The 16,157-nt window shown below is 40.0% G+C and overlaps 1 protein-coding gene and 1 long non-coding RNA gene across 2 annotated transcripts in view; one reads left to right on the top strand and one right to left on the bottom strand.

The window, feature by feature from the left end:
* Window positions 1-102: 102 nt before the first annotated feature.
* LOC132088428 (uncharacterized) lies at window positions 103-2,106 on the bottom strand. Its single transcript, XR_009422000.1, has 5 exons — window positions 1,973-2,106; window positions 1,302-1,456; window positions 522-1,167; window positions 390-449; window positions 103-165 (listed from the first exon to the last, which is right to left on the bottom strand). It is a non-coding gene; the product is annotated as an uncharacterized LOC132088428 (long non-coding RNA).
* Window positions 143-16,157, top strand: part of LOC130700104 (protein maternal effect lethal 26-like) — a 96,630-nt gene continuing 80,615 nt past the window's right edge. Inside the window, exon 1 of the mRNA XM_059497414.1 lies at window positions 143-150. The gene's annotated coding sequence lies outside the window, so the exon portion shown is untranslated. The remainder of the gene's footprint in view (window positions 151-16,157) is intronic.

The raw sequence follows: 16,157 nt of genomic DNA, 5'->3' as shown, positions 1-16,157 counted from the left end.
CACAACTAGACGGACGAAAGTGAAAATAAGAAAATTATGAACTAGTTTGAATTAACTTTTTTCTCCTACCGTAAGACATTTTAGCGTCGTATCGCGGTAACACAGATTGTCATAGAATGCAGCCTTTTCTTCTGATACATTTGTCCCCTTGTTAACATTGATTACCTAAAATTCTGGATTTTAACTTTCTTTGTCTCAATAATTTTCCACACAAAAAAATGCAATTTTCCCTCTCGATTTAAACTTGATTAACTCGTTTGATTTCTCCCAAGAAACGCGGAGAATTTTGCCATTAACTTTCACGTCGAGTTAGTTGGGAACACAGTGTGGTTTTCACAAAATTATCAACAGCTGCGTAATTAGATTAACAAACCACCTTGAAAACTTACCTTATCAAGGAAAGTGCAACACTGTTACGCGTAATGAGGCACCATAATTTCGGAGACATTCTAAGAATAACGTAACAGATTAAAATGCAAACTACAACGTAATACTCAGAATTGAAAAAAAGAATCACAAACCGATGGACAGGTCGCATTGAAATTCACAGTCGGCATCTAGGATCTGATATGCTGATTAAACAAGACATAACACTGGCCCACGTGAGCGTAGGGCGGAATGCTATGACGTGAGAGCAGTTAGTACTAGCAGAAAACATTACATAAAATCAAGATAAGACCGTTATTTGTGTATAGATATTTACACCCAACCAAACTAGGCAGCAACTCTGTCGAGGCAACACAACTGTCGACTTGATAGTATGGTCAATCAACGTATGCAAATCGTGTTTCAACTGGTTCTTGTTAATCAGAGGAAATATGCAATTAAGAGCAAGAGCTCCATTACGTCATGTCCCTACAAGGGGACTAGAAACCCAGTAAAAAAAGGCTGAATGAAATTAGCGCATCTTATACCTGTAATTCTAAAGCAATTTTTTCAAAGTTAAATTCAGGCAGATTACAATAGACCAGTAACCTGCAGACATTCTCAAGTAGACACCAAACACTCACTGAACGGCACATTTCATTAGAAGCAATTCAATCTGTGCTGTCATAAATGAAACCGACAGAAAACAAGAGATAACGCTTTCGTCCTTGATAGAATGAGCATCAATACCAATGATTAACTGTACTCAACAGCGTTTCTTCGGTTTGTTGCCTTGACTCCCTAAGAAAAAGCTTAATTTTAATCACTGAACTCAAATTAAAACTTGGGGGTTTCCCAAAATTGCAGCCCACCCTCTACCTAAGCAACCATAGGGTTTACCCCCCCCCCCCCCCCTAATAAGAAATCACACTCACCTATACGTTACATTCGTTGCCTGGCATTCTTCCATATTCCAACTGCAGCACCCAGTTCGCTGTAACGCACTATCCTAGCCATTTAAACTGTCCCTTTTCGAGCAATATTGGTTAGACAGTACCTTCTCCGCATTATCGTTTCTTATAACGATGCACTAGAGAAGAAAAAGAACAATCTGTTAAATGTGACGAACAAGAATGATTGGCATTCGATTAGACTTTTGGCTCTACGCAAGGATGCCCAGCAAAGTGTAGTACAAGTTTTATTGGAAAACAAAAGCAGATCTGCACGTAGTCTGGGACTTTCTAACGGGAAATTAGATTTTGATTATTCGTGCAACAAGATTGTCGAGTAAAAAATGCAAACAATGACAGTTTTAAAAAGAAAAGCTCGTTTTAAACAAAAGACGGGCACCTGATGGGGGCGGGATAGACGTCTAGACCGGATATCAATTATGTGCGCAATGTTCACTTTCTTTTTGTATGCTTTCGATTTCGACTTAACAGGAATTGGATTCAACCATGGAATATTAAAACAAGAGCACAAAACAAGAATCTCACATTAAACAAATGACATGACTTATCTGTAGTTACCCTTCATTACATCACACGCTTAAACATTTATCTGCATGAAAAAACTAGACTATTAACCAAAAACACTGCACAACTACCTTTAATTTGAATGAAATAAAAGCAAAGATCAACTATGAAAATAACCTCCGATCAAGAACAAGGGAATTCTGGTCCTTAATGAAGTACCTGTGCCACAGCGTTCAGTAGCATTTGTAGTGTTCAACACCTTGGGTGAACACCAACTGACAAAATTACCTGTCAATAGCCTATTTATGTCACCTCTTCCTTGCGATGATCACCCATCCCCCAGTTGCTTTTGAATGTCACGACCTTGCATTACGTCCAACTTTTAGGGTTACGGAAAGGAAAATTTCGAAAAAGGAAAGGTCGTTTACCTCAACAGGAAACGACTTTGAAATCATTTTCTAACCCACACTTCTTCGTTCTCTTTGTTCCAGATTTCTCGTTGCGTCATGACGCAGATATTTAGTGCACCACTCCTTCGGTTATGACGTATATGATGCGACATTTAAAAAATAATGGGGTTAAAACTCTTGACGTACTGCTACTTGGTGCTGTAAGGTGGATTTGTTCCAACGGAAGTGAGGTCGTGTTTAGTTAATTCGAGCTAAAGGCTGGCAAAAAATGGATCGCAATTCGGTTCGCACGAGTACCACCTGACGCGCGTGCTAGAGATTTCGAAGGTGGGGGGAAAAACGAAGACATAACCAGCTGTTACACGAGCTTTGGGGCATTGTGCCAAACTGAAATAGCTCCATTGTGATGTTCATAAGCAAATGTAAATGAGATTGTTTCAACGATAGCTGACTAGGCACGCGTTAACATAATAAAATACAACAACATAAAATCTGGTATTATTTACAGAGAGTCCAGAGAAAGTGGTTGGTTCAGTGTACGGTTGAAATGGAGAGTCGACGTCAACATCGAGTAGAAGGAACAATTGTCTGGTAGACAACGTAAGAAACTTGACGTTTGAATTTTCTCTAATTAAAACAGGATTTTTTTTACGTGCAGTGATGCTAAATCCCAGCAAGTTTAGCTATTTTTGAATTCACGTGATTGAGATCGATGGGGGATACCTCTAGTACAACAGAAGACGAAGCACATCAATCAACATTAAAATGGAAATTGTGTGGAAAAATAGCGTAGCCATCAAAGTATCTCTAAAGTTTTGCCATTTACGATAACGTATTCTGAATGAAAAATTAAGTGAAATGCGTTATTTACAGCCTACCGTATGTTATCGGCATTATTCAGAGTTGAATAACACGATTGAGAACAGCCTTTTCATCGCTGGAAGCCCCACGTAAGCCTTGAAATGTTTATCGAGATCGCAGGACGAACAAGGTTCAGCTTCTAGCGTTTTGATTATTAAGTGTTAACATATCGTATTTTCTTTATGAATTTGAAACGCGATGAAAGCTACCGAAGTGATCGAACGCCTTTCTTTGGTTCTTTTTAAAAGCAAATCAGATTTTTACTGCGCATAAAAAGAAAAGAAAATCTGTTCGATGTAGTATAAAGGACTATTCTTTGCACGTCTCAAATTTCTACGTAGTATTTACCTGGTGTCTTTTTTTTTTGTTCCAGTAGCAATTAAGGATTTAACGGTAAGATGGTCCGGGGCTTCTTCCGTAATCTCCAATCAAAGAGCTGCAAAAAAATAACATCTTTTAAGGAAGGGCGATAGTGAAAACATAATTTGAGCTTATATACCAGCTGATAATCAGCTATCGCATCTGTTTAACATCACCTCATCAACACCGTTGACCACCGCTTAGAATCTTTTGGGAAAGTATAATGTTACACGATCCACACTGGCCGTGAACTGAAGTATCACGTTGGTGATGGTCTTTTAAACATACTGTCCCAAGGATTTAAACGGAGGTTGAACTGGATAGAGGACGAACCATAACGAAGATAACTGAAATTGGGTGTAGGTGGTAAGCGACCATCACCAAGAATAAGATGCTTTCTTTGTTTACCTGGAAACCCCAGGTGGTCGAGGTCTTTAAAAATTCTGATCGTTGAACAAAAATATATTTTCTCTTCATTTTTTGATCATTTTCTTTTAAATTTTACTCATCAACAGTTTCCCATGGATGATAACCTCAATCAGAAACGGTGTAAGTCATCACATTTATCTCTGATGTTCCAGGAAGTTGTAAATGGTTCGCGTATGAGCCCGTAAAGAGTTATAACACATTGCAAAAGGGTTTCAACCGGTGAAAGAAAACAACAATTCAGTTTGCCTCTTTCCTTCTTTTTGGCCTCTTTCAATTTCTTCTCAACGAGCGCGATGGATTTATTGGGACGCCGGAACCCCCTGCTCATTCACTCCGCTGAATGAATCGAAAAAAAAGCCCTCTTGCCATGGAAACTTTGATTTCATTCTTCCCAAATGGTTTGTAAAAAAAAATCGAAAGAAAAATAAATGAAAAACCTCCGTTTTTCAAAGATAAAAAGTGTTGCCCCATTTAGAAATATAGCCACCATCGTAAATAAAAAAAAAAAAAAAAAAAAATCGGCCAATGTTGAGAAAACTCTCTTGCCTTTTACTTTGAAATGTTCGTTCAGGAAATGAAGTTGAAGAAATAAAAGATAAACTTTAAAGAGAGAAAACAAATATCATTGTGGGTGGTACGTGCTTGCCTATCCCTTTTCTGTTCAGTCCGGAGAAGATTGGCAATTCGCAAAGATCGATGGGGTTTTTGGAAGAGCAAAAAGGAAAGTTAAAGAGCTTTCCTGCCTGTCCAAATATAGACCTTTCATGCGAAATCACAATGAGGTGTTCACTCGTGTAAATAGTGTGCGCGATCGGTGTTAAAAAAAAAGGGGGGGGCACTATTGTCAAGGTGTGGAGTACTTTTGAAAGGACAGAAAATGTAGAGCAATATCCTTTTTTTGAGTCTCAAGAAAAGGAGTGATACATTTTGCACACGTGTGCTTCTCCCTATTCATTAGAGGCCGGTCCGGCTGGAATTGGATTGTGCATTTCGGGGCCATATCCCACACGGAAATAGGAAAAAGTATGGTTTTACTTTGACGATTAACAGATTAGCGGCTTGTTGAAATAATGAAAGGGAACAGAATAAAAATATTGCGGCGGTTCATTTGTTTTTCATTGATTTTACACTGTGTGTGTGTTTAACAATTCAATTTTCTTTTACTAAAACTTGTGGGGTCTTGTTTGCCTTTCTGATTTGGTTTATGCCATTTGAAATTGCAATAAAACTCGGCCCTTAAACACGCGTCTACCACCACTAATACGTCGAGATAATAGGAGAAAATAATCGGGGTCCTTTAGGCTAACCCTTTATAATGGTGTTATCATACTCACAAAATTGCTGGCGGGACGCGTGTTGAGTACCGGCGTTCAACTTCGCCGCCGGGAGGCTCGTGTCGCGTAAACGTTTGTTCCATATCGTGACCGAGGTTAAGTGGACTTTACATGAAATGTAAACTGCGGGCACAACCGGCAGAGATTGTAGTTTAAAATTTAAACTGCAATCTAAGCCGAAAAGCTCTTGATATCATCTTGCGGTCAGTAAATGATTATACGTACGTGGGTAAATCACTAAGCGTTTCAACAGGATTTTGTCTGCTTGGCTACACAAGAAAATTAGTTTTTAATAAAGAACGGTAAGCAGGGTTGTAATGAATTCGACTCATTAGTACCTCTTAATCGAGCTATTAACGTAGCGAAGGTATATGGCGTTAAGAAAGGGGTTGGCGGTGTTTTGGCGGTGGATTAAATTTTTTTTTTTTAAGTTTCCTCTTTTTTTCTGATTGGACTATAAAAAGAAAACTGGGGCACACACGTGTTGGACTTCACGACTTTTGGGTTACGTAACTGTAGACGAAATGAATAAACAAAGAGTAGTGCTTCGTAACATGAAGGATTGTAACTTAATTGAAAATGGCCCCTCAAATATAAAAGTTAAAAAAAGATGACCACAGCTGGAACGGCGATAACAGCAGGGGGTACGAAAAAAGGCAACCTGCGCCAGATCGAATGTGTTTCAAAGTACCAAAGGAAGATGCCCATCACGACCACGCAGATTAAATATGCATAGAGCCGTTATTGTTGTGTATACGTCAACAGGTGAACGAAATGGCCCATCAGGCCATATGAAACGTAAACAACAACAACAACAAAAAACAGCTCCGGGCTGGATTGAACTCTTTGATTAACATCTGCGGCGGCTCGTGTTCAATGCTGTTCTCAACTACTTATATTTATCATGCAAGACGAATAATAGCTTCAATTACCCGTTGAATCCTAGAATCTGTTTTCTCAACTGTGGCGCCATTTTCGTTGGCGAGCGCAGACGTTCCAAAATGAATACAATTTACATCCGCAGTTCACTGAAACTGCGCGTTTCGTGCGGACCCTTTGGCCAATCATCGCCAGTTGCTCCTATGATTATTTTAATATCTTCATCTAAAAAAAACCTTAAAAAAACAAAACAAGAAAAACGGTAGCACCCCGGCCACTAAGAGTCCAGCGCATCGAAGAGTCTAGTACCAGGGAATCAGCACAACAATGGGCAATGATATTTGCATATTACCTGTTCTCTATCGCCTTCCTTACCGCCAATGATATTGTACTTCCCTTCTCCGCAAATCTATTTTCTTTATAGGTAAAAATTGCAATTGCCCACAAAGTGCCAGCGCGTGTCGATTGGGCACATATAATTGGCACTTGCAAATAGCCTTTTGTTTTCGTTTGTTTCACTCAAACCGACAAACGCTGCGTGTGGTCTGCCTTGAGGAAACGGTTCAATTGCTATTGAACCATTTCCCACTGGCTAGAAAGTAACATCGCTGATAGCAGTTAGCATTCCATTAGGTCCAAGTGCAACAAACATGTCTACAATTCTAAACGTTTGGGACGGGCACCCCGTTTTTTACAATTGCAACGTTTTCACGTAGTGTCAAAAGCAGTTAAATCTGTAATTGAGCGTGGAGAATGCTTCCTAGTAACGATTCTACCTTTCGTATTTCTCTTTTTCAATTGAACTTTTAGTAATCACTATAAAAGTCAGTTGTTTCAAGATGCCTAACTGGGGCTGCAGTTCATTTATCGTACAGCTCTTTCGGCACTTTGTGTAAAAGACATTTGAAATCGAGTGAGAAAAAGAGCATAGTCCCCTAAAAGATGATTTCTTTCTTTCTCGAAACGGCGATTTACCTCATCGCAGTATATAGAAAACGGGTAAGAAGAAGTTGGGCAATCCACTGGATAATTAAACGGAGTCTCTTCATCGCTGTTTCAAAAAAAAAAGAGGTACATAGGCTTAGGTAAGAGATGGTAGCCAAATGCAATTTCGTTTATATGGTTCTTTTCCATTTAAAAGGTATATCATCTGATTAATGAGATGGCCGTAGCAGGTGTCCCCCTCAATTTCGGTTATAGGGGGGGGGGAATGTGAGGTGAGTTGAGGGGTATGCCTACACATCATGTTACAAGAGAATGGGTTGAAGAGTGGAGGACTTTGGGACTTGGCATTTATTAAATAGTAGCCTTACACACCAGGGTGCCGACTAATTGGAGAACGAAATTCCTTTACGACCCCGACGAACGAAGTTTTTATTAGAATATCAGCTCCTGCCTTCAATTGTTAACGTACAAACCCAATGCACTTGGCTCTATACTTTTTTTTTTATTATTAAATTGATAACTCGTCCCTTTGAATGGATTCTATAACAAAGAGGAGGCCTTTAACTATAGCGGTCGCATCAAGTCCCCTATCTTCATCACGACATGTAAGAGCGTTAACAGATGGTTTGGTCAATGCATATTAGAAGAGATTCAAAAATAATTTCCAGAACAAGAAGCTTTAGTTTTTTCTTCCCCCCATATTTAAAGATTACTGTATCTAGTGTGTTACGATTGCATGTGTATGATTAAAGCGAGTTGAACGAATGCTGTAGAGAAAACTGAAAAGAATACGTAATTTTGAAAAGAGAACACAATGAGATCTCGCTTTGTTACATGGATGTTAGACGAGTCCTTCTTTATTTACACAATAGTGATGGGTATAGGCCTAGGCATTATTTCACGTGCAATAAAACAGTAGCGTATTCTTTCAGTTTTCTCTACTTCACCGAGGGTAAATTCATCAACATGCATCATACAAATGACCGAGACGCTACTTCGCTTTTTTTTTTGAGGAGGGGTTGCGTGTCTTTAAAATCTCACAATAACAACAAGTAAATAAAGTAAAAAGAAATACAAGTTTGATGATGAATCTTTCATCCCATGCTGTGTTTCTCTTATTCTGGTCTTTCGAGCGCATCCTCCGTTATTTTTGAAGTTCTTCTCCCGCCTTACATTTCTATGATAGATGTTGAACTGAATGTCCCCGCTGGGCTGTTGGTCATCCAGGTAAAATAACAAAAACAAAAGAGAAAATCTTGAGAAGAGAAAAGTCTCGTAAAATGCTGACAAGTTTCAATTGGATGGTTTGAACGTTGAGTGACAAGTCCCTCCATTTTTAGGTACTGAGCAATCAGAAGAAGTCAAGTACTTTGCAAGTTAAAACAAAAAAGAAAAGGCTAAAGGTAATAAGCAGACGACCTGAAAACTATAGCCTATGTATGTACCTGTGTCTCAAATAAAGTGCTGTATAACGACAAGTGTTTACTCGTACCTCTTCTTGTTTACTCAACGAATTTTCAAGTGGTCATGCGAACTGGATCGGGCAATCGAAGGGAACGACTCTCTCCCTTAAAAAAGCAAGAGACAGATAAAATAAGGGGGAAAGTATTAACGAATTTTGGAATCTGGACTGCAACTAAATAATACAGGTGGACATAGCATAAGAAAAATGGTTTAGTTTCAGAGGGCCAGGACGCGCTTGCCATGTCACTGGAGCTACGGCTCATTCGACATGACAGTTTTTGTACTGCCCTCTTTCTTACCCCGATAAAACTGGGTAGATTTAAAAAAGAACCAAGAAAAATTATAAACAAAAGAAAATAGAAAGATGCTAGAGGCTATCGTATTTTGTTAGTGCAAGGATCGAATTACCGTTTCGTTTATAACTTTGTGTTTTAGCTTGGCATCCCTGAATTCGATGTTTGATAGCTATCCTATACGCTCCATCGAGCAGGACATGATTTGTGAGTACGCAGCCTTCTCATGATAGCCAGTCCCTATCAATATCTTGTTGGTGTAAGCATCGACTCCCATTTATCTGAAATTCTCTAGAAGAAAACGAGTGGAGTTCTCGAAAGAGGACGTCATGAACCCACTTGAAAGATTTGATGAAAATCATAACATTTGAAAATGCCATCGTGCCCTTTTCGTCTAGTTGTTTAATGGAATCTGGCGATAAAAATTCTTCAACCCACCTCCATCTACGCTGAATCGGGCGTGGCTACCTGGTTACTTCTTTCCGAAAAATAAAAATCCAGGTGATAGCATATCGTCCGCATGACGCTGCCAGTGTTGATTACAATTTTCATCGTGGGGCGTGGGTTAACGGGCTTTAGTTGCTATCTAAACAATCGTTTCTTTCTACGAGCAATAGAAAATTCAATCCTTTTTTTCTTTCAAAAATAAACCAGTAGCACACGAAGTGTGAGCTGAACCGAGGCGACAGCGCGCAGAGAAAATCATAGAGGTGGCAAAGAATTCAGAAATAATAAGAAAATTTAAAGAGAGAACCTGAGAATAAATGGGGCAACCGAATATGGGCTGTCATCCAGTTTTACCACGCTGGGGCCGCACTAGTAGCTGGACCACCGGAATTGATGCGGATTCTCTTCCACGCGACACTGTTGGATTTTTTTTCCAGGGGCATTTTTTTTTTCTTTTTCGGAGCCGTCCGTTTCGTGTAACTCTTTCCATTTCACGTGATATTGTCTCGTGTTTGAGTTAAACGTTGAAACCTAATACACAAAAAATCAGTTGGAATGTCTTACGTAATGTTCAAGTCGCAAAGGGTTTTGAAAGAGAGTTCAAGGCACATGACGTCGAAACGTGAGAACTCGCACTAATAGATTTGGCACAAGGAAAGCGCAAAAAATGACGTGCAGGTGCAAGAGACAAATGACGAGTGACACGTTTCGCACCTTAATGTTCTAAGAACAAACGGGCTTACAAAAGCAATTAGCGAAAGGGGGGGGGGACAGAAGTCCAGCTGAGTTGCCAAAGCAAGTATAGGTAAGTAACAAACGTATCAACGACAATATTCGCCCCCTACCCCCTATATTTGGCAACCATAAGGAAAGAAAGAAAAAAGAAACGGGGCTAGGTATGCGAAATTGCTCCAGGTGTTGAATCCATACGAAACCGTGGAGATACACATTTGCATTGTGAAGCAAGTTCTTGTTGTTTGATTTTATTTTTTCCGATCAGAATTCCATTCGAACTTCCATTTTCGTAAGATTCTTTTAGGAAGATATCTGAAGTTATGGAAGCTTTCTTCCAAAAACAGATCCGTCACGTTCTTCTCAGTTTACTTGTCAATGCCGAGCCAAGTTAATTGCAGGTTCGAAAAAAAAAAATCGCGCGGCTACCGTTGGCAATGGTTTCTTATTTTCTCTTCACATTGTGTACGTAACAATTGCTATAGCGCATTGTACGGCCACCGTACATGGAAGGTCCAGCAAGGGCAGTATCAAATCAAGCTTGAGGGCCTTGGCCAGTGGGTTTGAATAATAAACACTTGGCTTCCATTATATGCTAATAAGATGGACTCGATCCCCACCTTACAAGACACTATGGAAGAACAAGTTCGGCAAGATGAACAATGACCAGGTGGAATGATAACAATACCACCACCATCAAAAGGGAAAAAAAAAGTGTGCTAGTGATCCGCTTCGTTGCGTGCATCAAGTTTTAAACATCATCCCATATGTAGCATTATCTCAGGTAGAATACACTTGTACTATATCCGATGGAATATCATTTCGAATGGAAGACCTTTTTGCATTCGGGCGGGTCGATGGATTGAATATCTAATTTGTATCGATTCCCTTCGCCATCAAATTGAGTGTGCAAGTTATATCGTCTAACTTTGCGTGGGGGATTGGAAATACCAGAGGGCAAAAAGAAGCCTAACACACGCGAATAGCGTATTATCCGTATTCGTGAGCTCGAGTGATTTTCAATATCATGTGATTTGAAATAGCTACAATCGATTGTATTACTAGTGTACCACTTGCGCAAAGTGTAGGTCATTTTCTGTCGATAATGATTGCGCATTGTGTAAATAGTTTAGCGTAGCTATAATGTTCGTTTAATTACAAATGTACAAAAAAGCCTGAAAGGAAGAGTAAATTTACAGTTAAAACTTTTGATTGATAAAGAAGAGTCCCTGTTAAAGAGTGACAGTAAATTTTATCTCTTTTACTTATACAATTCAAAGGGAAAGCTTATCTTTTAAGAGACCACCCCTCTTGTTCTAATTGAAGCACAGTCTTTTTGTTTCGGACGGGCAATTATTGTACTACGTAAAATTTCTGAATAGCCACAGTGTTTTGTCAAATGATGCCGCCCTTGAATTTTTTTTTAGTTCTCTTCGCCTCGAATCTCAACTTAGTTTTTAAGCTTCATGAATCTCCTTACCTCCCATTTCTTTTTATTACCAGAATTTAATTGCATATTATGGGGTACTCACCTCAGCTACAAAACAAGCCGGAACCCACCCTTGTGTCCACAGCGGCTGCCGTAATAAAAACGCCTCTTCGGCCTGTTTATTTGCTAATTTCACTTTTCATTTTTTCTAGTTAAACTTATTTCTTTTTCAAAAGTCAATCTCGTAAAAGTGGGAGCTGATTCTCTCTAAGGCGTCACAGCCCAACACAATACCCACCACACCAAAAATAAGGACGGGGGCAGAGCAACGTCATTAAACTCGACCAACAACGGCATTAAAAACAGACGTTAATGGGTCATCATTTCTGGGATAATACTTTTCCTTTATCCTTCTAGATTTCTGGACTTCTATTGTTGTTGTTGTTGTTGTACGAATTCAATCGGCAAGTTCTTTTGTTTCGACATTCGTTCCGCTTTACCAGTACCCGGCAATCGCGTAGCGTTTTCTTATAAGGCGAAAGGTTTTTATCCACATTATACTCGTACGAATATGGAGATCCATAATATCTTGATATTAACTTGAAAAAGAGATTCAGAGTGCATGGGCTATTCATCGTAGGAAGCGCAATCTTTTAATAAGGGGCCATTACGTACCATCTTAAGCTGCTGTGTTATTGTGCTGTACCCTAAGACAAATTGCTCGTATCTTGTAAACTTGAAATTTTCGAAGGATCATCGTCTTTTGTTCTATTAGACAGAAGAATTGGCCTTTTTAATTTGAAAATTTAAGATGACCGTTGAAGGCCTTCCACTGCCAATGAAAACGATCACAGTGCCGGTATAATCTCCCAACTAGTACAACAAACATTGGGGCATGTAGAAGAAGAAGACCTCACTAGTAGAGGGTTAGGACTATTGCAGAAAGATCAAAGTAAAATAAAAAGAGGACAGTTTACGTTTAATAGAATAATAATAATGCACACGCCATGGTCAATACAGCCATCTACGGACGAGACGTCCATTTTCATGAACAGTAAAAACATAACGGTTCTAGTTCCGGAACTATTCAACAAAGTGGGGAGAATAAAGAAGACTTACACGTGAGGATTACCGAGGGGAAGAACAGACAGGTTAAAAAGGCATGTAAAAAAAAACGCAGCCGGAAACTGGATGGGAGTCAAGGTGGGCTAAATTGTCTGTGGCAAATCATCCGGTTGAGTAGTCAATCAGTAGCTCCAGTAGCGCATATATAGATCAAAGATGGACCCTCAAACACTGGTGAAATGGCTTTCGTAGTTTAAATAGAGAAGGGGCGGGTTGATGATTTGTCTTTTGTTCCTCAAACTCTTTAAGCGGCTTATCAGGGCGAGCCGGCTGTTGGTTCTCACTGAATGGAAACGGAAGAAGAATGAGACCATTTGCGATCCATTCACTACCGGAAAGTCAAGTGTCTCTTTTATCTCAAAGGTGTTCTGGTGCTCACCCATCGACAATGGCCGACCTTTTCGTGTTGAATGCCATTTCTTTCTACTGCGCACCTCCGACTCTATCCTCCCCTTACAGACAGTGCCTGTATATATCCTCTGTTGTTCCCAATATGCACAAGCGCTTTATTTATTCTTTTCTTCTTGCGGCGAGACAAGTCAGCAGCACTAGCGCAGATAATTCCATCAGCAATTATCCACTTAGAGAGAGCGAGAAGAAAGGGAGAGGCTAACCCGGAGCACCGACACGGCAGTCATGTTCTCTTCTTCCTTATACTTCTATTAGGTGAAACTCGGACTTTCCCTGGATAAGAGAAGGGAAAAAGAATTGGTGGTCGGTGGGGTGGCAGTGTGTTCCAGTTGCACACCCCGAGCGTCCACCTGGCATGTGCCACTGTGGTTGCCTAGTTTGAGCACACGTGTACGCTAGTCTGTTATGGATTTTTACACAATCTTCTAGGGGCTTTCTCCTTATTGAAATATTCGCGTTTCAGAAAATTGGGGAAGTATATAGGATAGAACAATCTTATGAAGAGGGCGGGGATTTTTCGATGCGGTTTGCATGTTAATTTTACGTTGCAACAAGCTGCCATCTTTTCCGAAATGATTTAACTGAGATATGGATGGTAAAAATGGATCTAGAACATCCCATCTGTTCGGCATAAACGGCACAAACAAGTTCATTGGAACTTTTGGCCTAGTTTCAGGGGATGTGTTGTTGTAAAAGGACAAGCAGTATTCAGCTATAGTAGGCCCAGTACTTGCCCTATTCCGGAAAATGCCACGGTTTCACCGGTGATGCATTATCCAATTAAATTGAAAAAGGTGCAAGTTCATATCTCATATTCAGTAAATGAAAAAGAAAGAAGAAAGGGGGAAAAAGGAAACACGAATAGAGCTGTGGCTATTTCTACTCATTCCGGATGAATAGGGTGAATCAGCTGCTAACGGTGGGCATGATTACGAAAAGGATTAATCAAAGTTACAGGGGCATTGACGATCTAATCAAACAACTTGAGTGTTATCCCACACATATGTAAATCTAAAAAGCAAAGGCTTTTTCCGGTAGAACCGTCTGATGTACGTAATGTATCAATGACAAGCTTACAGTGCGTAGGCAACGGACGACTTCATCAACGCTACCCTACATCTACGTTACATTCAACCCTCAAAAAGATATAGGCCCCCAACGAACCTGCGGCCTGTGGTTGGAGGGGAGAGTTTTCCCTTGGACGCGAGATGTTAATCAACTACTAAACACTTGTTATCAAAATAGAAAATTGCGTTGGTATTGATCAAAAATTCCTGTTAAACAGCGCTATCACGACGTCATCAAACAGTTGACAAAGTAAAGAAAGGCATTTGGAAACGATCAGAAAGAGAAATACCTGAACGCAGCTATATAAACAAGTTAGATAGAACCAAACGGCCGCTCTTGTGTAAAACGAGATGTCTGGCCAAGGTCGTGCACGATTCCCCTTTTTTCAAATTTAAATTCAAACGAGCAATGGCAAGTCACAACTGAGTGCCCCCCTTTTAGTGTTCCAGAAATCTTTGTTTTATCTATCCTCCTCAGAGATATAGTTAATCAAATAGTTCTTATTCTTTTCCAGACGAAATGCGATCGGATTACATTCGGGTGGACAAGAAAGTTGAGACCTTGTTTTCCCCAACAAAAATGACTCGTTTCATTCGTTGCATTTCGCTTCAACGTTTCTTTTCATTCGAGTGTACGTGATATCGTGGTTTTGAGTTACCACATTTTTGTTTTTGAATAATTAATAAGATGAATTGTGGCTTACCTTCTTCTCGTTCGGAAAATCGTCATTGATTTCAAGCCTCTTGGTCATCGACTGAAGTGGATCCTCCTCCTTGTGGTTGAATGTACCTGTTCTGACGTTCCAGTCGTTGATGGCAGACTCTCTAATCGCCGGGCGCAGACGAGACAGGTCCCTTTTGAACGAAATGAGCAATTAGGTGTGACAACATTTTTGCATAAATTGCTAACTACTGGTCAGGATATAGAGACCAAGGAGACATCCCTTTCAAAGAAAAAAAAATAGGTAGCCTGCTTACTATGCAAATTTTAGGGTAAGAAATAATACACTCAAGAGGAACTATTGATGGGCACTGATTTACGAGTTTCATCGGTCGGCTCAGTGTCGCCTCTGCATTTTCCGATAATGATATTCCTCCCATTGAGGACGGTTTTTCCTTTACCCAGTATGATAAATGCTGAGGTGAGACTACAGGTGAGCTGTTGGAAAATTGGTTGGGCAACCGAGAACAAGGTATCAGCTCCCACTTCTGTGTGAGGTCTTCCTTCTTTTATTATTCAGATTTTTCCTTTTATTCTCCTTTTTTTTAAAAAAAAAAACATCGTTCGCTTGTCTTGGCTATTCATTCCGAAAGTTCTCAACTCGGCATTGAGACATTTAAATGTAAATGAGCAGGTGCTTCAACCGCTTGTTCCGCCGAACTTGGGGGTGTTCATTGCCCTTCCTCGCTTCTTGGTTACAATAACAACTGAAAAGCCGTTAACTATCAACCCTCCTAAAAAGAAAGCGAATTCAAATACAGAGATGTTACAGTTTCACTGAAGCTCTACAACTACTACTTTAATATGGCACGGTGGAAAGACCCAAATGTTGTTTAAGTTTGATCGCATATTGCGCTACAATGTCCCGTTGAGGACTTTACACGGACAACGCGCATTTTTCGGACCGGACATACAGGGACGGACGAATAAAACTGGCTAAAAATCTTGTCTCAGACTAGCAGAGTGTTTGAAACAAAAGAAGTCATTGACACAGTAGGGAAAAGAGTAGGGGAGAGAAAAGTATGGGGGAATAAGGCGGGCGTTCTCATCCTCACCTTGATCCCAGGTATGGGTCAAAGTCTAAAAACACACACACATACACACACACACACACAAAAGGAAGGTAATATAGTAAAAAGCCGATAATTGTTTTGGCTTCGTCTCATTTGTCTAATGACCCGCGCTGCCGAATGAGCCTGTTTTTTTTTTCACTGCAGCTACGTCGTTGTGTGGCGGTTTAAAGATCAAGGTGTGTGGGCTATCGCGTCGTGTGTTTCGCTTTGAGGTTACCGTTTTTTTTTTTAGTTTTTAATTCTCTGTAAAATTTGTTGAAATTATTCATGTTTCCTATTTTGGCTGCCGTTTATCCCTTCTTTGGACAAAATTGGTGTATCAACCCCACATAGCGC

Source organism: Daphnia carinata, chromosome 10 (genome assembly GCF_022539665.2).
Source record: "Daphnia carinata strain CSIRO-1 chromosome 10, CSIRO_AGI_Dcar_HiC_V3, whole genome shotgun sequence".
Classification (NCBI taxonomy): Eukaryota; Metazoa; Arthropoda; class Branchiopoda; order Diplostraca; family Daphniidae; genus Daphnia; species Daphnia carinata.
Note: the sequence above shows the minus strand (reverse complement) of the source record. Positions and strands in the feature narration are given on the sequence as shown.